Raw genomic sequence first — 26,213 nt, forward strand, 5'->3', positions numbered from 1 at the left:
ATGTTAATGGGGCCAGCTGACTGGTAAATTAGGTAAAGCTCACACCGATGCAAGTTACCAGTAAATGTTTACAGCATGAGAGATAGAGCAAGAGATAACAAAATATCTATACAACTGCCTTAGGCTAAGGCAGTTGTATAGATACAGAAGAGCCTTACAAACTCGTAATTTTTTCACATTTTGCCATGTAATGACCACAAACGTCAATGAGTATTATAAGGATTTTATGTGATAGTCCAACATTAATTAGGGTAAAACTTTAAAATGGAAGGATGGCAACATCAGTTTTTAAGTCTTGCCACAAACTCTCCATTGAATTTCTGTCTGGACTTTGACTGGGCCATTCTAACATATGTATATGCTTTGCTTTTATCTGATCCGTTTAGTTGTAGCTCTAGCTATATCTTTAGGTTGGTTGACTTACTAAAAGCTTAACCCCTGCCCCAGTGGAAGGTTTCTTGCACAGGTTTTCTAGATTGCTCTATATTCATCTGAGTACCTGCTGAAATAGAAAAACCCCACAGCATGATCCTGCAACCACCATGTTTCACAGTGTGGGCAGTTTCCTAAGGGTGATGTGATGTGTTAGTTGCCAACAAGCAATATAATTTTGCATAGTTCATAGTAAAATTTTTTCATCTCATATAACAAAGGGCAGCTTCTTTCACTTGCTCGCTGTGCCCCCTGCATAGCTGGTGGCAAACCTGAAATTGGATTTCTCATGATTTTTTTGCAGTATACTATGCTAAACTGTCCTGTTCACTAATTCTCCCACCTGAGCTGTGGGTCTCTGCAAGTCCTCCAGAGCTTCCCAGAACATTATCCTTGACTCATGTTGTGTGTTCTCTTAGAATACATTATAGACAGGTTGTATTTAGGGGTATCAGAGTAAATGCAGTGGGACAGAAATGCACTAAAATAAACATTGAAGTTTGTGGTTGTAATGTGACAAAATGTAAAAAGTTTAAATCTCACAAGGCACTATACATGCCATTTGCCACAGGAATAGAACCCTGTGGTGAAATAAGTAGGAATCTAACTTGACCATCTCTCTCTTCAGTGTATAGGGTCTCACTTTATGGAAATATGCTTTCTTTTTACTTTCAATTTCTAAAATGGTATAGCTGATCCAAATTTTTACCTGCTCTTTTTCTATTATTGGTTGAGCATGTATACACGGGTGAGGTTTGGTGGACTATAAGATAGGGTGAACAGATGTTGGCACCGAGCCAGCTCCAGTAGAATGCAAAGACATTGGAAGAAATGGGAGGACGAAGCGACGCTTGCTCTGCATAATCAGTCAGAGACGATTGTGGATGATAGCGAGCACTCCTGCTTTCCTGACAGCACTGATTGTATTTATGCAAGGATGGAAGTAAGGGCGAGGAGGCATTAAAAGGGACGGGGCAGTGAGATGCTGGCAGGTGCACGGAAAGATGTAATGAGTAGCCCCCACTGCATAACCAAGGACATATACCCAGGAGGAACTGATTGAATGCCATGCCAATAAAAGAAGGCAGTTTCATGCACCATTGACCCAGTTGGCATCCACACAGTCACACTGTGATGAAACCCTCTTCGAGGCCATGATAATATGAATTACATTTTGTTCCTCTGCAGCTTGTACTGCTCTGAGCTAGAATGAAACCAGACCCTTAGCCAATTTCTTTCCTTTCTTTTCCTTCTGCTTCTGTTTTCTATCCGCTGTTTTCATTGTATGTCAAAGCTAGGGGAAAATCAGATTGGGTGTTTGTTTGGACAGAAATGAGGGGATCAAATTTTGGTTCACAAAAGGTGGGGAAAATAATCAGATCTGAGCCTGCAGTGCGCATACAGCCAGAAAGATTGTCCTTTCATTTTCTTTTATGGTACAGCTGCATGTCCAAAAGTGAGCTAATAGAATGGTTGTTTTGGATCTTCTCAGCCATGAACTATACTCTGTCTCAATTACATTCAGTCTGGAAACATGCCTTGAAGCTAAATACAGGGTTATTTATAAATTATTTGATGGGTGATCGGGTGAAAGGATGATCACTGATATTTTATCAAAAAACGTCTGTTTCTAGGAAAACACACGCCTTTTAGTTTAGAAAACAATAATAATAAAGATGGAAAAAAGGCAAAATGTTTTCAGGTTATTTGTAAACAGAATGGTATTAAGTATTTTGGGTGTAAACTAATTCCCAGAACTTTAATGCATGCATTATGATATTCTCATTCTGTGCCATTAATCAGATTCTGGTATGAAAAAACATGTTTTGTGGTTTCTCTTTTTTATACATCCCCTCACACTATCTCTCTCATTTTAATGTCATTGAAAGACACAATGCCAAGGAAAAATAATGCTCTGACATATCCTTAAATTTGCCACTGTTGTGTACACAATTTGATCCACAGATAAGGACCACTGCTAGAGAAAGTGAAACTGATGGCTTGATCTACTTTCTGAATAATTTGACCAATATCGGACTACTTATAGTACATTGAAATATCACTTCCAGATGGCCAGTTAATCGCCAAATAAAATCAAAAAAATAAACAAAGAATGAATAAATATAGAAATAAAATGGGATGGTTATATTACTGTCATGATTCACAGCTGTTTGTGTTGGTTCTTACTTGTGTCTATATAAATATCATTTCAGTGTTAGTCTTTCTCCGTATTTATTTATTGTTTTGTATTGAGTTTCTTAGTTCCTTCTTTTGTCCAGTTAAGTGCATTTTGGTTAAGTCTCTTATGTTGGTACTAGTCCTTATCTTTTGGTTAGTCCGATCCTCTGTGTTTCCATTCAGTTTCTCCTTCGCCCAATATTCTACCTTTCCTCAGTTCCCTGCTTAAATTATTTTTTCAGCTGCTCAGCATTCGGTTGATTGGACTCACCTGGATTTATGTGACTCACCATGTCCTCTCAGTGTTTAATCTCCTAGGTTTCTTTCTCTCACTGCTGGATTCTACTGTTGCTCTTGCCCTGGTTCCTGTGTGTTTTTATCGTAATCTGTAAGTCATTGAGTTTGATCATTAAATGCTACCTTTATCATGTGTCTGCCCCTGTCCTGTGGCCACTTGGGTCCCCATCAACAACTTCCAAACAAGACAGTTACAGCAAAAGTAATGTACAGGTTAGAATATTGACAACAATGCCCGTGTTAAACCTAGAGCCACATGTGTATTAATTCCTTCAACTGGATTTAATTTTGGACTTTGACTAGACCATTCTAACACATAAATATGCTTTGATCTATAGTGTTCTGTTTTCACTGTGGTAGTATGTTTATGGTCATTGTCCTGCTGGACATTCTCAAGTGTTTTGAAGCCTCTAACAGGTTTTCATCCAGGATTTACTTGTATTTTACTGCATCCATCTTCCTATCAACTCCCCCCACAGCGTGAAGCTACCACCACCTAGTTTCACTGTGTGGTTGATGTGTTCAGCATGGTGTGCAGTGTACGTTTTCCATCACACACAGCATTTTTGGGGGCAATTATTTATATTTTAGTCTCATCTAACCAAAGAGCCCTCTTCCATATGGCTTCTGCCATCCTGCAGACAGGACGAGAGGGGTACATCTGCAGACTGTAAGTGGGAGGTTTGACGGTTTATGCATTTCGTCCACACAAACATTGATTGGTGTATTCAATTGGTGCTGTCTGCCTTTTGTACCTTTGGCAGTTGCAAGGCTGGACAAAAAGAAAGCTAATGTATTCTTCAGTCCTGAAGTTGGTGTTTCAGAATTATATTTAAAATGGGATCAGATTGTATTATGTACATGTATAAACATACATATAAACGCCCAGAAGCTAAAGATATGCCCATGGTGACATGTTCACCCATGGGCTGCACGGTGGCGCAGTTGGTAGCACTGTTGCCTTGCAGCGAGAAGGTCCTGGGTTCAATTCCCATCCTGGGGTCTTTCTGCATGGAGTTTGCATGTTCTCCCCATGCATGCGTGGGTTCTCACTGGGTACTCTGGCTTCCTCCCACAGTCCAAAGACATGCCTGTTAGGTTAATTGGTAACTCTAAATTTCCCTTAGGTGTATGAATGAGTGTGTGTGTGGTTGTATGTGTGTTGCCCTGTGATGGACTGGTGACCTGTCCAGGGTGTACCCCACCTCTCGCCCATAGACTGCTGGAGATAGGCACCAGCTCCCCTGTGACCCACTATGGAATAAGTGGTAGAAAATGACTGACATGTTCACCCAATCATGTGTTTGTTACACTTAGGTTACACCTTCCCTAAACTTAGGTATGTCTTCCCTTGTTGCAGATGTACCTACTTGGACAGGATTTATTGTGGATTTCTTTGAACAAAGCTTTTCTCTTTCTATTCTTTGATAAACTGCAGATTTGTGGAGTGCACAACTAATAATTGACTTTGCTCATCTTTTTAATGCTTTTCATGTGTTCTTTGGTGCCAAACATTTAGATTTTTATTTATAGAAAATGTTCAAAAACATGTTTCCTTTTCCTTAAACTTCACAAGCATACACTACTCTGCACTGGTCTGTCACACTAAATCCCAATACTGTTTGTAACCTGACTAAATGTGTAAAAGTTCAAGGGTTAAGAATACTTTCTGCAAGGCAATGATTAGACAATTTCATATTAATTTATTAGCTGAATGAGTGAGATTTGTATAAGAGCTAAAAAATAACATTGTACCTGTTAACATGAATTGGTTTATTTTGTCATGCATGTTATCTGTTTTTTGCGTTAAACAAAAATGAACATTGCAAAGAAATCATGATTTCTTTGTCAAGATGCAGCTCTTACTGATTTCTTTATTGTCTTGAGTGAAGTCAAGAGTAGTTTGCTCATAGAGATCAGTTTGATTGTCTGCTAAGTAGATATTTACCTTGAAAGCAAAAAATGATTTTGTAAAGTATTTGTGGCTGGCACTTTGCAAAAGTCTTAAGATGTGTGCTACTGATATCGCAGCAGTGTAGTGTCTTCTGCTATTTATATAGCATTGGAAATTGGTGGCATGTGTAAGATAAATAAAAAAAATGTTTCCTGTTCTATTTCCTGACGCTAATGCATATACAAATTCACAAGCATCTCTGTGCCCTTTCCACTCCATCCAGCTCTCCCCACTGATGCATCACGTTATCAGGTCACTGTTTTCTGCAGAAAAATAGAAGTTTAGCTCACCTTATTTACATTTATATGATCAGTTTTTCTTCCTTATGGAAGTTATGCAAATATGCCCTTTTCTGGAGTCTTGACTGTGTATGTTTGTGGCGAAGAGACGGGTAAAATAATAGTAATGCCCTCCAGGAGGAAACAAACCCAAGTTAGGATTTCTGGATCTCATGAATTTTGTAATGATCAATTTACCTTTTCCAAGACTTATCAATATATTTAAGCTGTAGGGATATAAAACATGAGATTGATGTAGACTCAAAATATCTCTCTTTTCTTTTTTCTGCCTTGCAATGCAGTGTGTTAAGAATATCATCTTTCAATTTCTTCACCTGATGGCCTCTAAATTCCACCATCAGTTTGTGCTTCTTGTGAGATGTGAGGGGGACGTGGAGGCAGGCTGTGCTCAGGCATTAGCCTTAAATCCTCTGTATGTTGGAGCAGAGATGGGGATAAAAGGTAAATGCAAGCGCTGGCTGGATGACAAAAACCTCAGTAGGACATACAATTTGTATGAAGGTGGGCATTCTGCTCAAGTAAAACTCCTGAACCCCCTTGTGGATTGAATGCCCGAGCCTGGCGCTTCTTTGATGCTTGTGCACATACTGGCGTGCAATTGTGTGTGTGTGTGTGTGTGTGTGTGTGTGTGTGTGTGTGTTTGGTTCCATTGGACAGAGAAGACAGAAAAGCACTCCAACCAATTGCTTGTTGTCCAGAATATTGCCAGCGACAGTCTTCATTTGTCAGAATGGCCATTACAGAACTTTAGGCCCACACATGCCAGCTCGCCCTGTTCACCCTGCTTTAACACTATGCCACTCTTTACCGTCCTGCAACCTTATTGATGAAATGCTGATGTGGAATATTAAGCTGACACTTCAGCTGAAACCAAATAATATAATCAGGTAATAAGAAATTAATTTTCTCCATGGCTGCACTTTGGCTGAGGTGTTGCTGCTGGGATGGAGGAGAGAAATCATGAGCCACATATTAGTTGTGATGTTGGTGGAGGTGTGTGGAGGAGGGTCTCTGGGTAGCTCTGGCCTCTCTCTCTCTCTCTCTCTCTGTGTGCATCAACATATTTCACAACAGACTCTCACGGTTTGACAGCCAGCCCCCACCATCGCACACATTCACACACCACCATGCTCCTGTGCTCATACAAGTTTGCAGAGGCTTTAACAAGCCTCTCCACACAGCTGAACTGTAAATGACCAAAGCAAAGGAAGCCACATCAGATGCACAAGAACAGACTTTTTGTTCTGCCTCACTTTATCTGTCAGCCTTTGCAGATATAATGCTAACATGCTGTTTTTAATTTAAAATGATATAATTAAAGCTTCTGATCTGCATCATTCTCACAGGGAACCTAACCTTAAAAATGCTTTTTTTAGATGAAGCCTGTTAATTTGCTTCATTCCCTTTTCCCCAGTAGCACAAAAGCCTTAGGGCCCAAGAAGATTTTATTTTATTATGGGAAATCTCGCCCTAAAAATTGTCCTTTGTGGCAAGACTTAAAAACTGTTCAGACTCTCTCCACCCAATCTGACTGAGTTGACAGGGGAAAAAACTCTCTCTAGATGTGTGTAAAGATGTACATCAAAAGTCCTGCAGCTATTATTGAAGCATACGTTGGCTCTGCAAAGCATTGACTCAGGAGGGCTAAATCAAAATGCTTGCCACACCTTTCAGATTTTTGCACTACTTTTTCTGGGTTTGCCTCAGAAAATTACCCTAAAATACATTTAGGTTTGTGTTCGTAAAATCAATCAATGTGAGAAAGTTCAAATGGGGTCTGCTGGGCACTGTAATATGAAAGTACCACATATTTTTTCTGTTTTCTCCTCACACCTCCAGGTTTTATCCTTCATCTCTCCTCCTCCTCCATTCCATCTTCTCTTGGTTGTCTTATAGTTAATTAGGAGGCAGAAGTCTATCAGTGTCAGTGCTCTTGTGTTTTATTGTTCGTCCTTTTTGCCAACCCCGCCCCCCACCGCCACTTCCACCACCCCCCGACCCCCAGGGTGGAGACATCATTAACCCTCCCCCACAACGCAATGATGCACATAGATTTCATGCCAGAGTCTCCACAGCCCATTCTGTTTTGGCCTGGCATGGCCATCCATCTCTCTCCTCAACCGCCACCTACCCAACCACAGCAATCACCCCAGATACCGCCCCCCAGCCCCTGCCACCTCCCCTCGCTGAACGCCACCCTTCTACCTGAGAGCATTTGTCTTGCCGTCTCTCTCTGAGCAGTGGCCAACGCAATGAAGAAAGGAGGAAAAAAAATCACTTGCAATATGCAAAAATGTGAAAAGGTAGATGCGAGTTGTAACGGCTCTGAGGTTATTTCCAAGCACTGATGGAAATCAATGTCATGTGCCAGGCAGGCAGGCACCTTCGTCCTCAGGAAAATTAGAAAAAGCGGGGGTTGAGGGAGGGGAGGATGAGGAGGGAGGGCTAGAAGGACAAAGAAATATGCAGAAGAGCAGAAATCAGTTTTATTTTTTTGTGAAGGCATGTTCTTGTGCTGTTTTCGTTCTACTATAGTAGTACTTTTGTTTCTGCTATAGCATCCGGAATAAGCAGCACTCCATTTCTGGCAGCAGCCTTACTTTAGTTTTAGGTTCAAAAAGGTGCAATATAAATGTTCTATTTGTGTAATAAATCAAGCTTTTTGAATGGACCTGTGATTGACTTATCTGCCTTGGGTTGTGTGAAGACAAAAACAATGATCTGTTCTGGAAACAGACATTCTGATCATCTACAGTGTAGCACTGAAGGATTAGTTGGCCTCACAGGTCAGAGTGAGCCTAATTACTGATTTATTTTTCTGAGTTACTACAAGAACCCTTGATTTTGAAAATTACAGCTCAGCATGACTGATTTTGAACCTTCTTTCCATAAACATCTTGTTCTACTAACTGACATTTTCTGCTGCAGGAAGTTGAACAGGGTTCAAATATAATGCCGCTATCAGGGACTCAAATGCTTTTAAGCTTTTTCTTTGATAGTTTTTCAAATGTTGTCAAGTGTTTTGTCATTCACATTGTAAACTGTTTTCCTCAATTATTCTGAATGTAATTCATAGAATAAAACATCCTAAAGTTGCCCTGAGTGATTAAAGACTCACGTCGCAACTGACACACAAACAGGTAAGATTGAGAACTTGTAACACATTATTACAGATGTGTGATTTCTCTACTTTAAAAAAGCCAATCATCCATAGTGCCTGTGTTTAATTGAGTGGAGACAGATTTAAAAAAAACTCAAAAAAATACAGCGGACATACATATGTGTTAAAACCCTTACAGAGAGCTGCTGTATAGCACAGTTAAGATTCTTTGGTCATTAACATAGAGGTGGCAGCATCATGCTGAGGGGTGTGCACTTTTCATCAGGGACAGGGGAGCTGGTCAGCACCAAGGTGCAGATGGATGGAAATAAATACAGGTCAGTCCTGGAAATAAGCCAGTTAGAGGCTTCAGAAGGTAGATGTGGTAGATGTTTACCTTCCAGAAGGACAATGATCCTAAATATATAACAGGTGTCAAAGTCCAGACTTAAATCCAACAGAGAATTTTGGCAAGACTTGAAAATTGTTGTTCACAGACACGCCCCATCCATTCTAAAAGTGCCTGAGCTATTTTGCAAACTGACAGGGCAAATATTTTAGTCTCTGGTGTTCAAAGTTGGTAGAGAGATATCCTAAAGGTTTTTCAGCTTTAATTCAAGCAAATAATGGTTCTAAAACTGAAAAATGTTCATCATGTTGCTTCTGCTTAACAGTTATGTGATACTTTGTGTCGATCTTACATGATATCCTACAAGGATACATGGAGGTTTGTGGTTGTAATGTCAGAAAATGTAAAAAAACAATTATTTGGATATGGATTATTTAGCAAAGCTTATTAGTCATCCTGGCACAATTTTGCTCATATCAGTACAAGAATCAAGTTAAATGATGGCTGGTTATGGTGTTTTACATTTCTGCTGCTAACAACTACGTACTAAAGTTTTTTGTGCATGTATCCATTGCTTCTCTGTCAGTTTTATTCATGTGCAACATTTTGTAAAACCCCTTTTTCTGCCAGTTAAGCATGATTGTTTTTCCAGGTTTGATTTAATTACCCATAAACTATAATTTGAACTTAAAACCTCTGCAGAGTCCAGACTGTCACTGATGAGTATCACCATGGCGGGCCGCTGTGTGGAACAGATGAGCCGTGCGTGCCAAGCCATTAGGTCCTCCCTCTCATTTGCATGGCTAACATGGGATTCACACTCTGGTTGACACATTCTCAACCCGCCACTTATCCTATTACTGGCTGTCCCCTGTTACAGCATTGTTTGGTGTGTCTGCACTGTCTCCTGGTGCCAGCTGAGTTCTCATTGTTGTGTGGCGGGGAGTTCACAGGCTGCTTGGATGCAGCAGAACTGGATATAACTGGACACATCAGGAAACACATGCTAAAGCTTTGTAACACATGCAAAGAAATGTACTGCGCTGCTCTTTGTAATGCCACATGCTTATACAGGCTGACTGATACATTTGGTACAATAAGAACCCTGAAAATCATCCGAACTAAGATGAACTGTGAAATAATCCTTGTTCAAGTAATTTTAAAATACAATGTAACTTGGACAATTTTTATGGGTCATTTCAGTGCAGCAATGATGAGATATTTCCTTTAGACACGCCGATATGCATGCATAATTTCTTTGTTGGCTTGTGTGTATTATGCAAGTTTCCATTACAGAGGTAATATTTTGTCATTAAGGTTTAATTTTTTGTCTACGCCTTTGCTCTGCATGTTTAATTTGAGTCTTAAATAAACTCCCCCAACCCTGCAGCCATTTTTTCTCCATTTGCTCCTCTCCCTCCCTCCCCTTTCACTGACTCCCTTCCATGCCCTCCCCTTTCCCATTTTCCTTTCCCTTTCCAATCCTTTTAGAGGGCAGCATTGTGCTGTGATTGAAGTACATTTCCTAAGGCAGCAAAAAGGGAACACTTATTAGTGTTAAAGGATGGGTTACCTTGTTCACCTTCACCACCACTGCAGGATACATTCTGTTATTATCTCACAGAGCCGCATTGGCATTTGCTTCATCACAGTACAGCAGAGTTGGAGTATGTCAAAGTTTCATGAATCCTTCAGCAGGGGGCCTTGGTATCTCTTGCACAAGAAATCCATGACAGTTCTGTTTAGCTCCTTAAATTGTTGCGCAAACTGATTCACAGCAACACTCTGAACTCTGCAAACCTAAACTTACTGAGCAGATTCTCCATGGTGGAGGACTTCAGCTGGTCGCTGCTGTTTGTCACACACTGATCTTTTGATAAGATTGTCTTCCATCCTGTACATTCATTTTTTTAAGTGCTGTGTTACTAGGCTGTGGAAGAGATGAATATTCATGAAGGTGCAGAGAGCCTGTACATCTCACAGTGATTTCTAACCCATCAGGCTATGCAAATTATATCATCTCACATCTCTGTACCACCATACAGAGCCCTTTTCTTCCTAATTAATGATGCTTGGAAACTATTTTCAATTGCAAAGAGATAGGCAGGATTAGAACTGATTTTAATGGTAAGTAATTACTCAGAACTCGAGCAGTTCCTTAAGTCATCAAGAAATGATTTTATACATCTTTATCCCCAAACTGATGGTATTAGACCATGCAGGAGATTAAAATATATTAATAAAATCTGACTTGAGAGGATCTTCTGCTTCTTCTGTTATTTCTGTCTGTTGTATTTTATTCTCATTAACAATCTATTTTTGGTATTTAAAATGCCTCTCAAAAGTATTGCACACATTCTCAATCAGATTTAGGTCTGGACTTTGACTGAGTCAATCTAATATGATCCATTGATCTGAATCCATTGCAGCTCTGACTATATTTTTAGGGTTGTTGTTCTGCAAGAGCAGGGGTTCCCTGCCAAAAGAACAGGTGTGTAACATTTGTGTAACCTGTATTTACAATGAATAGAAAACAACTTTTTGGTTAAAGTTGTTGTTTGTGTAGTCATTGCATGCTTTAAATTGTAGCACCACCTTCCATTTAATTAGTACTGCTTGCATACTCAACTGTTTTCTAAACTGTACTCTGTGGATTGGATGCCAAAACAATTTAGGAACCTCTGTGCTGGAGTATGAACGTCCATCTCAGCGTCAAATCTGCTGCAGCTTTTTACAAGATTTCTTCCAGAACTGCTTTCTATTGAGTTCCATCTATCTTCCCACCACTCACACCAGCTTCCCTCTTACTGCTGTAGAAAAGCCCATAGCATTATGCTTCCACCATTGTATTTCAGTTTGAGGGTGGTGTGTCCAGGGTGATTTGGAGTGTAACTTTCCAGCACACATTTTGTGTATAAACTGAAAAGTTCAATTTTGGTCTCATCTGACCAGATCACTTTCTTATACATGGTTCCTGTTTCCCACATGCCTTGTGGCAAACTTGTGGCTTCTTCTTCCATGAAAGTCTCATTTGTGAAGTGCATGACCTTTAGTTGTCCTGTCAACAGATTCTGCCACATGAACTTTGGACCTCTGCAGCCTCTCCAGAGTCACGATGGGCCTCTTGGTCGCTTTTCTAGTTAATGTTGTTTATGTCTGGCCTGCCTATTAGGGTGAGGTCTTTACTATTAAAGTGAATTGTAAAAGTAACTGGTTGCATGGAATTTTATTTAAGAGTATCAGAAAATAGACTTAATACCAATGAACATTACAGTTTTTAGATTTTTATTTGTAAAAACAACCTGACAACCATGCAATTTTTTTCTTCAACTTTATCGATAGGCACCACTTTGTAACAGACTTTCATCTATCAAATACAGTCCCAGGAAAATCCGTTGGTATTTGTGGCAGTAATGGGACAAAATGTGTAAGTCCAAGGATAAATTTACAAAGCACTGCAAATACTTGTATGTAAAGTATTTTCAATAAAATCATTGGAGGACTAAATATATTCCAGACCAGTTAGCTGTCACAATATAATACTTATGTGTATCTGAAGTAATAATCTTTACTCACAACACTACATTCCAGGTGATTATTAGGTTTCTGTGCCTAATAAATGTTTTAAGCGGCTACATTAAAGTCCACCATCCCTGCCCACAAAATCATCTTGTACCTTATAAACCACACCTAATAGCAGGCAGATATGCTGAATTATAAGTCGTCCATCCACCTCATTTTCTATGGCCAATATGGGCTGCGAATCTCGTTTTCATCTTGAGAGATGAAAAGAAGATGGAGGGCAACCCATAAAGAGGAGAAGGGAGGAGCAGAAGGGGGGTAAGCGATAAAGCTGACATCAGGGTCAAGGGCTGATCTAGCATCGCATTTCTCTTTGAAATTTGTCTATATGAATATGCTCCTCTCCACACATTTAGAGCCTTTGACTGCACGTGTGGCTCTGCAAGAAAAACCAACACAGACTATAAGCACGTGGATATAATCAGAGGATGAAAGGAGAGTATTGCAGATTATTTTAAATGTGTACACGTGTGTGTGTGTGTGTGTGTGTGTGTGTGTGTGTGTGTGTGTGTGTGTGTGTATTCTAGCTGTTCTAGTAGTTCTAGTTGTTACAGTGTAAAGCCCATTTTTCCAACATATACAACATTTTGAGAACCCACTGCTCCTTATGAGGCCCAAAGACTGGACCCCATAAAAATAAATGCTATTTTGGGGTTACAGGTTAGGTTAAGTGCTAAGGTCTGAATTGAGTTTGGGTTAGGTTTAGGTTTAGGGTCAGGGTTAGGCCATATAAATGAATATAAATGGAAGTCAAATTAAAGTCCTTGTAAAGATAGAAATACATAATGTTTGTGTGTGTGTGTGTGTGTGTGTGTGTGTGTGTGTGTGTGTGTCTGTGTGTGTGTGGCAGAGAATATATTTAGGAGATGAGAGGGAGTGAGAAGCTGTTCAGCATAGAGGTAGTAGCTCACTGACAGACTGCACTGCCACGCTCAGCCAGTTCATTGCTGTCATTCCTTACCTCTTTTGACATTTTCAATTATGTCTTTCACACATGGCTGGGCGCTTGTTTTTTTTCATTGCTATCCTTATTGTCATTCTTTCACTCTTTTGCTCCCACCTTCCCACCCTATTTCTCCACCTTGCTTAATCCATTTCCTTTTTAAGTGGCTGCTCCCTCTTTGCTTTGTGTGCCAGAGCTGTTCATATGTCGGGGGTCAGGGAGCCCAGCGATCTTATTACTTCCACAGTCCACACAGCACGGCTCGAGAAGGGTGAGCGACAAGGCGAGTGAAAAGGATGCTGTCAGAAATGTCATGGAGTCCTGTTCAATTTACCAGCTCATACTAAAGGGATTCACATGGGGCAAGGTGCAGAATGTATGGATGAACTCGTTTTTTTTTTTCTATTTGCATCCTTCCTTCTTCTCAAATATTTAAAGGGGCGATTAATAGTTGTCCTAATGGCAACTGTAAAGGTGTCTACATTGGGGTATTGTTTTCCTAGCTGTTCAGATTTGGTTGCACTTACTTAATATTAACTGATGTGTATAATCTGCACTTTGACCTCAGAATAAATAATGAGGAAGGAATTATTTTTTGTGATAAATGCAGTATATAAACAGGTTTAAAGTTTTTGGAGTAAACTCTATGTGCTGTCAACTGTACAAACAGATTCAGCAGAAATAATAAAAAAATAAAAACAAAAACAAACAGTTCATAAAAAATCTGCAAGTAGTGGAAAACATGCATTTGAAATTGATATTTTTCTTCATTATATTAGTTTTTAGGATAAAAACAGGTATTTAAAATATTTTTGTGAACTACAGTGTAGGATGAATGATAACATGTTACACATGAAGCACTGGGTACCAGAGGTAAGGGAAGGATAATGGCACATATACACCGGACCATTTTGTTCATGTTTAAAATCCATCTCATTAAATAATAATCTATCTAAAGTTCATCTAAAGGGGTATGCTTCTCTGAACACTAATTGCATACTTTACAGAAAGGAATGACAGAAATATATAATAACAATATATTTTTTCTCAGAATCACAATACTGGCACTTTATATGTACTTACTTATAGAGTCATTAGTTCATCTAATTGTTATCTCACAAAAATATTTTTGGACACATAGCTGTTGATCAGCCGGGAATGTCAGTCTCACCCTCCTGGACCTGACTTCTAAATGTTTCAGGGCTCAGTTGTACTTCCTAATTTTAAAACAATACAAAAGTAAACTTGCTTTGATAAGCTGGGTTCTGGTTTCAATGCACGAAGGCAAAACCAACCAGGCTGGCTGGAACTTTTAAACAGTAATTTCAATTCAATTCAAAATCCCAAAGAGAAATTAAATGTTGTTGTAGCTCATTATGAAGGTTTCTTCAAAGAGCTGTTGTAGATGCTGATGGCTGTGGGCAGGAAGGATCTCCTGTAGCGGTCTGTCTTACAGCAGATCTAAAGAAGCCTCTAACTGAAGACACTGTTGTTGTACAACAGTCTGATGAAGAGGATGCTCAGGGTTCTCCATAATGTTCTTCATTTTATGAAGAATCCTTCTTTGTACAATGATCTCCAGAGGTTCCAGAAGAATCCTCAGAACAGAGCCAGCCTTCTTTATTAGCTTTATTGAGTCCCTGGCTCTGATGCTGCTTCCCCGGCACATGATGACAGAAGAGATCACACACTCCACAACAGACTTATAGAAGATATGCAGCATCTTGCTGCAAACACTTAAGGTCCTAAGCTTCCTCAAGAAGAACGGTCTGCTCTGTCCCTTCTTCTAGACAGCTTCACAGTTGCATCTCCACTCCAGTCTGTTGCCCAGATGAACACCGAGGTATTTGTGCTCCACCACCTCCAATTCTTCTCCCATGATGGAAATACTGTCTGACCTATTCGTGTTTAACTTAAAATCTACAATCATCTCCTTTCTTTTATTCACGTTCAAGATGAGATGGTTGTTTCTACTCCATGCAACAAAGCAGTCCACCAGCTTCCTGTACTCAGATGTTTGTCCATCTTGTCCACTTTATAGAATCATTGGATTTTTGAGTGAAAACATATTACCCCATACATGGTGCTGTTTCAAATTATTATTTCTACTAAAATGATTTAATTGTGCCCTGCGGACTGGCGACCTGTTCAGGGTGTACCCCGCCTCTAGCCTGTAGACTGCTGGAGATAGGCACCAGCTTCCCTGTGACCAACTATGGAAGAAGCGGTAGAAACTGACTGAATGATTTAGTTGTGTGTCTGTCTAACAGACAGATTTGGTGTGCTTCATTTTTACATATGTATGTAACCTGGTATAATCATGAACAATACACACAATTCATATACAGTCATATGAAAAAGGATGGCCCCCTGCGACGGTGTAGCATTAGTGCATAAGTTGACTTAAGAATATCAGTAGAAGAATACTGAGAATTTTAAGTAATATGATTAATTTATTTAAACTGAACAAAGAATCTTTTAAAAATGTTCTGTGAAGTGTAACAAAAACTGAGAGGAACAAATTATGACACCCCCACGTGTATTCCCGCTTAACATGGCCAAAATTAAACATAGGTATATCACATCAGGTACACATAACTAGAACACTGTTACTCAGTGCTTTGAAGGAGGTTTGTTCTGTCTAAAGCGTTTGGCGCTCATGAATGTTGATGTGAGAGTAAACACCATTGTGAGATCCAAAGAACTTTCTGAGGCCATCAGAGGGAAGATTGTAGCAGCTTGCGAGTCTGGTAGGGATTTAGGGAGGTCCCAGAAAACTTTCATATCAGCTATTCCACTGTACAGGAAATAGTCCACAAGTGGAGGACATCAGTCAACATGTCCTGATCTGGCCTGTTTCAGGGTAAACTTAAACCAAGTTCACCCAAGAGCAGACTGTAAGGTGCTAAAAGAAGTCTCCAAAACACTAAAATGTCATCATATGACCTTAAGGACACTCTTGCCTCTGCTGATATGAACGTGAATGCTTGTACAATCAGAAAGAGAATGCACCAGTTTTACGTTGATGGGAAATGTACTAGGACGAAACCATAACTCTCTACGAAAAAATCATGAAGACCAGACTTGACACAGAGAATGCAGTCAAAGGACTTCTTGAATAATGTTCTTTGGACAGATGAGTCTAAACCTGAATTATTTGGACATCAAAACGGAGGACATGTTTGGTGTTGAACAGATAAAGCCATTCCAGGAAAAGAGCCTCATACCAACTGTAATCTAGGGTGTAACTGAGGGTGCCTGAGACCATCTGTAAAAATATCAAAGCTGAAGCAGAACTGGACCCTGCCACATAACATCCAACCAAAACATAGTTAATCCACCAAAGAGTGGACCTAGTCAAAGCCTGGATCTTGATCTCAGTGAGGTGCTGTGGGTTGACAAGAACCTGGCTGTACACACAAGAAATCACTCTGGTGTGGGACAAACTCTTCTCAGTCTGATGTCAGAGACTGGTAGACAGGCAACTCACTAAAGTTATTTTTACTAAAGGTCTTAACATTAGCTATTAGGATAGAATGTTATAACATTTCCCTTAGAAAACTCATTACTGTTGATATTTTTTGTTCAAAAAAGGCAATTTTTTCATGTTTGACTGAAATTGCTTCCTTCCCTTTTCTATACTTAAGATGTGCAATTGCATTAAAGTGGATGAGCCTAAATTGCACTGTATATAAATGAAACACTCTGTATTGATTAGTGCTCCTACAGTGAGATTTGTCTTTGTCTTTTCCGAACTACCTTTCTGAACTTTTTTGAACTGAAGGCAAGGGGACATCCTTACATTAACAGACGCATAATACAGTATGTAAATCATTACCATATTAGACAGAGAAAAGAAAAAATTAATCCCTAATTGAGACTATTAGCTGACTAATTAAGTCCCAATGAAAACAAAATATTTTTCTACATTGAATGCATCGCAAGACGCCAATAACAGATCATCTATATCACATGGAAGAGGGTTCCTTTTCATTTTGGACAATTTTGATGTAGTCATTGATTATCCGATCATCGGTTTGATTAAATGATGGCTTTTGCAATAAAAGGAAACCTATTTTTCTCCATTAGGGTTATATGTGTGTGTGGGGGGGGGGGGGGATCCCGTTCCTGCCAGCTATGATGTAATGTGTATGTTCTAATGACCTCAGCATAATCACCACCATTATGAGACAGGCACTAAGCTCCCTAAACCACTTCATCACCAAAGTGTTGCCTACTCATGCCTACAGCCAGTCCTCATTCACTCTTCGCTCCTCTTACGTGCAGTCGGGCCGACAGATTAGCGGAGCAGCTGCCAGATCTTCAGCCAAATTGCAGCAAAAAGGCTCTGTGCGAGTTTATATGAGCAATTGAGGGTGTGTGTATCCGTTTGGTGACTGCCAAACTTGTGCCCCTGGTTGTTCTGGCTTTAATCAGGAGGCAGCCAAGACAGCAGGAAGCCAGATATCTGGTTTTCCAGTAAAATCATTGGAGAGGTTTGCCAGGCCAGCCCGCCAACACCCCCCTCCCACCCCCCTTACTAGCCACTCTCCTGCTGACTCTTAACCCTGTCCTTCTTCAGTGGGGTGTGGGTGGGGTGGGGGGGAGGTTCCCCACTTGACAAGAAAGAAGCCAAAAGGAGGGAAAGTGCAGGCTGAACAAGAAGAATGGGGAAGTCGGGTCAAGGGCTGATTAATGAGCCTTTAATTTAATCAGCAAGCCCCATCTCACCAGGGCCTCCCTCCACATGGTGCTGAAGCAGCTTATTATTTTAACAGGCCTGTGATCTCCCCTGTCCCCTTCATTTCTCCAACACATTCAGTCCTTTTCCAGCCTCTCTTTTATACAAAGCCCTTATCTGTGGCAGCATGGGGGATATAAATTGAGCGGAATGATTAATGGAGAATTAAAGACCAAGAGGGTTGCCTTACAGAGCAGCATTTTTTTCAGACCTTGTGCTCAAATATCAAACACCAATAACACTGATCATCATCACATAACAATTGTTCTATTGCAGATCGGCTTCTGCTGCACTAAGTTCATTTTGACATGATCTGCCAATGTTCAAGGTTGTGAGTTTGAGTACTGTTTACTTTATCTGCGCTGCCACTGCACTTCCTAGATTCCTATGTTAGATGTTTTAGTTTGTATTTTCTTATAGATCTGTCTCATCCCTGTTCATGTTATTTTGGAAGACCTATTTTATACTTACTTGTTTCTGTTCGCTCAGATGTTTTTGTTACTTCCCTGCACTCCCTGGTCATCTGTGTTAATTAGTCACTCTCCCTCAGTTCCTTTCAGTCCCTCTTCCACCAGCTGCTTCTCATTCCCTTCTGCTCTCTTGGTTCATTGGCTCATTCTCCACTCCTCCTTAGCATTTATACTTTCTAGTTGTCATTGCTCGCCACTCCATTTCCGTTACCCAGTCATTTGTAAGTGTTTTTTCAGTTTATTATCATTATAATTAAAAAGCTCTCAACTTACCATGCTGCTTCCAAGCGTTGTTCTGCATGTTGGTCCGACAGGAACACAACTTATTACAACACATTTCGCTAATGACTTACTCTAAGGTTTCATTATTAAGGCCAGTAGCTACTCTCTTTGTTATCTACATTTTTCCACCATGTGATATATGTACTGTGCAATAGTTAAATATAGTTGATTTAAAAATGAATTTATAGAAATTGCATTACACTCAAGTTAAAATAGCATGTGAGCAGTCAATCAATAAGAATCAATAAACTGCTTTTATCCATCAAAATGAAAGAAAACTAAACATAATATTTTTCTTTACTGATTCTGTTATGTTGCCTAAACATAACCAAACAGTTAAGTTAACCAAAAACATGCAGTGCAATGCAAAATGACTAGTGGCCCTTAAAATGTCTAAGATCTCATCATATTAAAACAAAAAGCTTCAATGCTATTATTGGGTTTCTATGTGATAGACCAACATTAAAGAGTGAAGTGGAAGGAAAATGATGAATGGTTTTTAGAAGTCATTACTACCTCTTGCTGTAGTTGCAGCTACAGGTCTTTTGCGTGTCCTGGCTAAGGAACAGTATCACCCAATATGATGCTACCGCCACCTTGTTTCACAGGGATGTTCTGCTGTCAGGGTTATATGCAATGGTCATTTTCCTCCACAAATCAGGAAAAAAGTAAATGTAGGCTAAAAAGGTGACATCTGGCCTCATCTGACCAGAAACACCTTTTCTCCGTGTGTTTGTTGTGTCCCCTTTAGGGATTCTTATGGAGGTTTGTAACGTCGACTTTCTTCTTGCCACTTTCCCATTGAGACCAGATTTGTTGACTATGCCCACTATTAGTTCTTGTGTGATGGATTATCCCGTGAGGTGGTTCATGGTGGTATGAATACCTTTGCAAGACAACATTTTTCTTGTCAGGGTTTGGATCTTAAAAGACAAAATAAAAGTTAAGACTGGACAATTAGTACAAACATAAAATAAAATACTGTGTCCCAAAGCTGAATCTCACAGTGTGAAGCTGTTTTACCTTAAAAACTTTGGGGGTCATTTTTGTGATAGCACCTGAACAATCCCACCGTCAGTGTGCTGTTTCCCAAATGTTAGAACAGCAAACTTAAATTCTGTGGCAGCCACACGCTGACAGGACACAGTGTCATCTAAAGCCAGCCTCATTGTGCCTTTAATCGATAACACAAGTTGTCACTCCGCAGACGGTTCACACCCTTACTTGAGTCTTGGGTCGGATAAAACAGCACACGCAGCACTTTTTTTTGCAAATGCAGGAGGCGATTCATTTATTCCCAGATAACTAGAAATGATGGCAGGTGAGGGGAAAAAGAAAGGGCGAAAGAGGCGATTGAATAAGAAAGGCTTTGTAGTGAGTCAGAATGGAGATGAGAGAAGGTCTTTAATTCTACCTCTGATTACTAAGTGGCTCCGTCCATTATCTTTGCACAGTGAATAGCAGAACGCCATAAAAGTAAAATGTGACTCATCCATCCCTGCCAGTTATCACACACAGTGGAGTACGGGTGCCAGGCACCCCTCCTCATCTGTCCCCAGAGAGGCTGACACAGCTTCTGCTTAACATAATCCTTCAGAAAGTACACATAGATTGTGTCCTTGTGTTTCTACATATAAAAGCTTTCGTTTTACACTTGGTGTACTAACCTATTTGAAGGCATTAATTTTGGTACATATGTGTGTATCTGTAAGAATGCCTATGTGTGTTAAATCTTTTCTTTTCCTGATCTAAGACGAAGAAAGGAGTATCAGTCCCCTCCTCTATCCATGGCTGTGGTTCTCCGAGAGGCATTGCCTCTCTTATTGCTGCTGAAAAGTGCCATCAGTGCCAGGCGCCCTGATTTATGTCCCTGATTCCACCACCTCTAGCTCCTTTCCATTAGGCTTTACAATATTCCCCCCATTGTTCAGCTCCCCACGTTATCAGCCCTGCCCAGGCGTGTCAGCAGGACCGACCTCACACACGATCATGTTGAGGACGGATGGAGGGAGAGATCGAGGACACGAGGGGAGGAGAAGGGGGGAGGGCAACTAAGTTTAGATGAAGAGGGAGATGAAAAAGCAGGAGGCGGGGATGTGGAGGTTGTTGAAAGTGGGGGAGAGGTGGAGGAAGAGGAGCCTGAATGAAATGAGGAAAAGGAGGTGGAGGGCAGCATGTAGAGGGAAGTGTAGGTATGGAAGATGTCCATCTCAGCCTTAGTATTTATTGTTCCTGAAAGGTTGGAGGGGGTGAAGGTGGGGGCGGGGAGCCGAGTGTAAGTTAGACCAAATGTGAACAGATGACTGCAATGATGGCAGGGTGGAGATGTCATTTAGATGCATTACTGAGGGGACATTCTCTTAGTGTACATCCATTAAGATATAGTCTTTATTGCCTTCGAATGGGCTGCATGTTCTGCACAGTGTTGATGAGATAAAGTGTACTGGTGTTGCTATAACTGAGAAAAGCTTTTTGATATGGATCCCACTCTTTCAGTTTCACTCAGCTCTACTGCCTTGAAGATAGGTTTGGATGAAGGCGGGGAGCCGAGTTGCACTTTGTTAAAAGCGGCTACCTTTTAAGACAGAGGGCGTACAAAACAGCGAGGGCAGCTGCAACAAAGCTGTTAAACACGCCACAATGAATGCTTAAAAGGCAGCCTTGGGAAAGGCCGAGAGGGGCACACGAGTGGAATCTGAATGAAGGGGAACTATTTTAAGAGATTCAGGATCAAGGCTCGTTTTAATAATGTTTCAGCTAGATGGAGTGCATGAAGGTGAAAAAAATAGGTTGGCTCACAGATGGTATAACTTCTATCTTAAAGTGCAACTTAAATTTGCCAAAGTTAAATCACTGCAGTGTCATCATACCTCAAATACACTGCCTTGAAAAAGTATTCCTTTCCCTTGATCTTTTTAACATCATGTCACATTACTAACAAAAATTTCTATATTTTTTGTTGGGGGGGGGGTCACGTGATAGACTTACATAAAGTAGTGCAAAAATGTGATATGGAAAGTAAACAATGCATGTCTATTAACATTTTTTACTAATACAAATCAAAAAAACTGTGGTGTGCATTGGTTTTCAGCCCTTTTTACTCTGATGCACCTGAATGAAATCCAATGCAACCAATTGCCTTCAGAGGTCACCATATTTGGAAATGTAGCCCACCTGTATGTAATTCAATTCAGTAGCTACAGCACTGCAAACCTACCAAGACACGGCCATCCATACACACTGAAAGGCCAGGAAAGTAGAGCATTAATCAGGGAAGCTACTGAGATGGTAACTATGGAGGAGCTGCAGAGATCCACTGCTTATGTGTCAACAGTACAACTGATAGCCATCTTTTTCACAAATCTGGCTTCTATGAACGAGTTGCAAAAAAAAAGTTTATATTTTTGCCTCAGGGAACACACGCCCACTATTTGTGTAAAAAGCTAACACTCAACACCCCTGCCATGAATTATGGTGGGATGTTTCTGGGGTACAATTTATATGGATGCCTTAACACCCATTACCTGCTTTCTATGTGCTCATAGTAAATATTTATACATAACAACAGATGAGTGAAATAAAGCTTTATTTGTGATGCTTTCTGAATCACCTTTGAACCTCAAGCATGACAGCAAACTGTGGAAGAAAGTGCTTTGAGCTGATGTTCACACTGTGCCATTGTTGGGCATCTTAGTCAAAATCTTTTTTGGTGACCGTAGACTCAGCTCCCTCCCACCCAAAGATGACCTCAGACAAATACCAAGAAACCTTCAACGTAAACCACGCAGTGTGACTTCTGCTGCAACCGACATCTGATTATTGGCTGTTTTAGCCAGCCGTGAGCAACACTGTGCTGTCTCCTAGCCCTCCTCCCCCTCTCCCTCTTTTCAGCATCAGACTCTAATAATAAGTGCACCCTAACCTACTGTCCATTTATAAATGGACTGATGTTTGTCGGCTCTGTCCGAGGCGATTCTGCTCTAGCAATAAGTCACGTTGTTTGGCATCTTCCACCGTGAGATGGTAACTGGAGTCACTCTCATATCTCACTAGCACTCGTACTCCCGTACGATTTCTTGAATTGAACAGTGTGTGCCAGGTTTTAGTCAGATGAGTCATTTATGCATAAAAAAAATGCTGTGTGACAGAAAACTACACTGCACATCACCCTGAACACACCACCCCCATGGTGAAACTTTGTGGGGACCACATCATGCTTTGGGGATGATATCCTTCAGCCAGGACAGAACACGAAGATGATGGGAAAATGAATCAGAATCAGAAAAGCTTTATTGCCAAGTACATTTTTGGACATACAAGGAATTTGTTTTGGCGTAGTCGGTGCAATACAATACAAATTAAACAGTATAAACATATCTACAATATAATATAAATATATGTGCACAGTTTTAAGTGAGTGAGAGTAAATGTAGAGCAGTATAAGATGCGAGAGCGGTACAACAGTGCAGGTGATCATTGTGCAAGTATGGCAGTGCAAGTAAAGCAGGAGTCCAAGCTGAGCGTTAATGTAACGCATAGAGTTGCAGGTTACAGGTGTCCTGTCAGCAAAAAGGAGGGGTGTGGGGGAAAGGGAGAGTGTCAGGGTGGTTTCTGGGCTTTGTTAATAAGGCTGGCGGCAGATGGGAAAAAACTGTTATTGTGGCGTGAAGTTTTGGTCCGGATGGACCGCAGCCTCCTGCCAGAGGGGAGAGTCTCAAAGAGTCTGTGACCGGGGTGGGAGGGATCAGCCAGAATCTTCCCAGCCCGCTTCAGGGTCCTGGAGGTGTACAGTTCCTGGAGCGACAGTAGACTGCAGCCAATCACCTTCTCAGCTAGAACTAAATACAGGAAAATCCTGGAAGAAAACCTGTCAGAGGCTATAAAAGACATGAGACTGGGGAAGAAGTTCATCTTCAGCAGGTTACTGACCTTAAACATACAGCTTGAGCTATAATAAAATGTTTTGGATTAAAGCATATAAATAAGTTAGAATGGCCCAGTCAAAGTCCTAGCCTAAATCCTATTCAGATCTGTGCAAGGATTTGGAAAATTGCTGCTGATTTGACAATTTTTTTTCCTTCCATTTAACAGCTACAGTACATCTCAGTAGATTAAAATATGCATATGAGGCTAGTTTTTTAGATTAAAGGTGGTTTGAAAATCATAACCAAAAAAAATATAACAGGTATGAACAGGTATGTCTAAGATTGATTCAAATTAAATAACGTGCTTTTATTAGTGTTAAGGGGGAAATTTCTGCAACTAACAAAAACACCGGCTTGAAAACATCATGTATGTAATTAATCTATATAATGTGTTTTTATTGTGTAATTACTGAAATAACCTTTCAATTATATTCTAATTTACTGAAAAGCACCTGCATATTCTACTTTGTTTTGTTCTATCACATAAAATCACATTGAAATACCTCAACGTTTGTGGTTGTAATGTCACAAACAGTGCAAAAAATATGAAAATATAAAATAGTTTTTTCAGGACACTGTATGTGTTATATTCCCCAACTTGACTCTTTCTTGTATTTCTGCTTATAGCTGCTCAGATATGACATGGTGAATTTCAAATCACCCTCATTTCATATGAGCAGTGTGGCGGGTGGGATGTCTTGTCTCCTTGAAAAGCTGAATTCTTCCTTTAAAAGATCCTTCTGAAGCACACCTTTTAAGTGGAGGGGGATGAGAAAAAATGGATGAAAAGAAAAAAGAAGAGGGAGAAGGTATGCAGGGTGGCCGATAAGCCTGCCTGCCTGCTTTCAACTCTGTGGAGGATAAGGCAGAAGAAGTTTTAATATCTCTAAATCAGCTGCACGATATTGAAAGTGTCATCTAATTGAAAATGATTTAGGACACCGGGCCCGCCTGGCAATCATATATAAATTCACTCCTGACACCGGCTCCAAAGTCTCTCTATTTCCACTTTATGAGTCATTTGCATGGTGGGGGCCTCAGAGAGTATAAACCATGCAAATGATATGGAGCGCTGCACAAGGTGATGTATCCCCACCCCTCCTCCTGCTCTCCATCTTGCTTTCATTCCCCCCTTAGCCTCAGGAGAAATGCTTTCTGCTTTGCTGCCGCCTTTGTCCAGAAAGTCATTTATTTCTCTTGTTGTTTGCTCGCTCGTTATTTTACAGCTTGCTGCATAGGTTGGGGAGAAGGTGTCGGCTGCCGCCCCGTTCTGCTGAATGACTGTCATCTTCCATTTGCAGCTCCATGTAATACGTGGAAGTTATTTCGTTATTTGTAGAGTGAAAAATAAATAGAGATACTCACAAAAAGAAAGTGTGGTGTATATCAGCTCATGGTGCACAACTATAAATATCCCTGTGCTTTAATGTGGCACTGAAAGCTTTGGATCACATCCTTGCACTTTAGACTAATTCGTCAGTGAATAAAGAGTCACATTACAATGTTTGAGCTGACTTTCTTCTCCTTAAGTTCTGTCATTACGATCAGCTTATTTTAAGCCATCAACAAGGTATACTCCGTGTGAAGGGCAGTATAAAAGGTACAGGAAATTAAAAAGGAGAACATTTAGAGAAAATAGCATTTCCAAGCTGAGACAAGAGGATGGATCATAATAATTCTTGACTGAACACATTTCCTTTGTAATAGATATAGAGAGCAGCAGCAACATAGGAGTGTATATGTTCCCCTAAATCCTTTATTCCCACTTAAAATGTCTTTAGGACCTAAAAAGGTTCAGCATGTGTCCTTTATAAAATAAAAAGTTTTATTGATGCAGTAGACGATGAGGTGGAAAAAGAGAGAGACCTAAAGTAAACCAAAGAGAAATCCTAGAAATCATGTATGCTGTTAAAGTTTTGGAACCTTAGGGTTTAAGCAGCTTCATGGGTTTGGGTCAAAGTGAACAGTGGACTGGCACAGCCCGTCCTTTAAAATGTGAAACAAGGTAAAATATTCAGAGTTCTTAACTCTGATTTCACTGTTGTAAGAATAAAAGTCTAAGAAGAAAGTTGAAATGCTAATGACATCTGCATTTAATTTGATTAACTCTTTTGGTTTCTTTTGGTGGTTAACAACAAGCGTTAAGATGGATTACCATCACCTATTGGACAACGGTGTGGGATAGCTGACACAACAAAAAAGGCATTAATTTCAAAACAAAGCTGAAAAAAATAACAAAAACAAATTCACTTGAATAAAAGAAAGCAATAAAAAACAAATTCATGTCTTATACCCCTGTCCTCTTGCATTTTCATCTCCTCCATTGGCTAGTAAAAACGATTTGATCAGAGCCAAATTCAGATAAAGTTTTCACAACATGGTCCTTTAATTTCACTAAATTGTAAAACACATGTTTTGGGGTGGACAGTGCCCATCCATCCATCCATCCATCCATCAGTTGTGTTTACCTGCTTGTCCTTGCAGAGACGCTGAGGAGGGGGTTGCTATCTTCAGCTGTCATTGAGCGAGAGGTGGGGTGCACCCTGGACTGGTGGCCTTAGAGACACACTGGACACACACGCACGCACACACACAAACACACACACACACACACACACACACACACTAGTTTTGCTATATGTAGTTTTGCTATATGTTAGC

Source organism: Girardinichthys multiradiatus, chromosome 5 (assembly GCF_021462225.1).
Source record: "Girardinichthys multiradiatus isolate DD_20200921_A chromosome 5, DD_fGirMul_XY1, whole genome shotgun sequence".
NCBI lineage: Eukaryota > Metazoa > Chordata > Actinopteri > Cyprinodontiformes > Goodeidae > Girardinichthys > Girardinichthys multiradiatus.